This window comes from Sinocyclocheilus anshuiensis, unplaced genomic scaffold (genome assembly GCF_001515605.1).
Source record: "Sinocyclocheilus anshuiensis isolate Anshui unplaced genomic scaffold, SAMN03320099.WGS_v1.1 scaffold955, whole genome shotgun sequence".
Lineage (NCBI taxonomy): Eukaryota > Metazoa > Chordata > Actinopteri > Cypriniformes > Cyprinidae > Sinocyclocheilus > Sinocyclocheilus anshuiensis.
In genome coordinates, this window is record NW_015546094.1 from 1318270 (window position 1) to 1320856 (window position 2587).

Sequence of the window (2587 nt, forward strand, 5' to 3'; positions counted from 1 at the left end):
TAAATGATTGTGCAGCGATTTTTACAAATACAGACATGTTTGCAAATAAAAATGTTCTGTTCTGCATTAATATATCATAAATTGCTCATGCAAAAAGGAATCCGTGCATATGTGGATCAGGTGACGCACGTGCATCAATTGATGTCTAGTTTGAGTTGATCTTGTTCGGTTCATTTGGATTTTGAGACTTCATTTTCGCAGTTTACAGCATTTCACGATCTACCAGAGTCCTTCATGTATTTAGTAAATTAATTTGATATTGCCATTTATACAACTCTTTATAAGAAAATTAGTCTTACTGTTTGAAGTAAAAAAATAGTAAAGTCATCCCAGTTTACTGATTAATGTTAATCAATATTAATATTTGATTCATCCTTGATAATACTTTGTGTGAGTGGATTAGTGAACAAACGGTTAAGCAGATAGAAACTATGAAACTGTTCCTAAAGCTACAGTTACTGTAATCAAAACTACAACAAACAAGAAAGAATCAGTAATGCACAAAATCAAGTATTAAACAGGCCTTACTTAATGTCGTCGAAATGCAATGCCCTAGAGATACAGCCGTCATAAATGGCTATGGAGATGTTTTTTGGTTTCCTCAAGCATAACACAGTTGCTTCAGAATTGGAAGAAAGTTAGCAAACTGCTACACAAATGACAGGAAAGCAGAGAGGAAGTAAAGTGATGTAAGTTTTGAGAAATTATGGGCGTTGGGGTAACGGAGATTAGACGATGCAAATAAACCACACGTTTGAACTAAACAGAGTTTAGGATAAAAGTTCCTACAATAGTCACTGAGCGCTTTAGTAAGATATGTTCGTCATGTTTTTTGATGCCAGAAACTGTCATTATTTACTTTTTCATGACCATTCCCACCTTAATAATATAATAAATAATAAATAATTATTTAGACATTTAGGTCTACAGTTAAACTGCTGTTGTGCTTTTTAGACCTTCTTTAAAAATCTTCTACACTTCACTCAAGGGTTCTTTACTATGGGATGATATTAGACTCAAAATGATTAATAGATGCACGCACAATTATCCATGCACTGCATACATTTTATACATGTATCTTACTAACCACAAACAAATGCCTTTCAATTTGAGTCTGTGGAATTCGGGATTAAATGATTGCGCAGCGATTTGTACAAATACAGACATGTTTGTGAATAAAAATGTTCTGTTCTGCATTAATATATCATAAATTGCTCATGCAAAAAGGAATCCGTGCATATGTGGATCAGGTGACGCACGTGCATCAATTGATGTCTAGTTTGAGTTGATCTTGTTCGGTTCATTTGGATTTTGAGACTTCATTTTCGCAGTTACCTTGCCCAATCCACACACACACAGCTCGCGATCCAGCGCAGCTGAGCCTAAGAAAATCAGCGACCACTAGATGGCACTAGCCCCAGTCACATGTGCGCATTCCATTGAGTACGGTTTCATGAATGTTACATTGTGTTTTCTTTGTTTCTTTTTGGTTTGGCTATTCTCCTCTACAGTAGAATACAGTAAAGCATTTGTTTCAGTGTAGTGACGAACATTTGCGAATTTTTCAAATCGTGTACACGTTAATGAATTGCACTGGGCCTTGTTCGTTGGTAGTTGTGTGTGTGAGCGTTGTGAAATGCTGTAAACTGCGAAAATGAAGTCTCAAAATCCAAATGAACTGAACAAGATTGACTCGAACTAGACATCAATTAATGCACGCGTGTCACCTGATCCACATATGCATAGATTCCTTTTTGCATGAGCAATTTATGATATATGAATGCAGAACAAAACATTTTTATTCACAAACATGTCTGTATTTGTACAAATCGCTGCACAATCATTTAATCCCGAATTCCACAGACTCAAATTGAAAGACATTTGTTTGTGGTTAGTAAAATACATGTATAAAATGTATGCAGTACATGGATAATTGTGCGTGCATCTATTAATCATTTAGAGTCTAATATCATCCCATAGATATTATCTGTTGTATTGTAGACTATTTTATGCATGCTTATGATAGAACCACTCATTCATGTAACCTTACATATTCCGTGTTTGGTCTCTATTAATTCGTATTCGGATGATCTAATTGAGAGTGTATATTGTATGTTTATACCTATGCAACATATTAGGGTTCTAAGAACTTTTAGTAATCTTTTGTCGACACCCAAGCGAATTACATATGCGAAATACCATGCTTAGAGACAAAGGGTCGTAAAACCCTCCAGCAGTTGCAACCGCCCGCTTGGGATTTCAAGTCTTTCTCATTGGACAAGCCATCTTGAGAGGCGTGAATCTTCTCCGACCTTAAAGGCCTCACACCAGGGACCCGCCACAGAGTCGGTGGTTCTGTTAGGTTATTGAGAAGATGTGAGCTATAACGCTCCAGGACACCCTAAGTTCGTGCCAGGCTTCGGCCTCGACTTTTCCATTCACCAAGATTCTCTGACTCAAACTGGTTCTTTTTCATCAACCAACTTCAGCAAAGATCACCTTGGACTGCATCAAGCCTTTCTTTCAGACAGACGAGACGTGCAAGTATCAAACTTAGTCTTATTAATTGATACATTAGGTATCATTT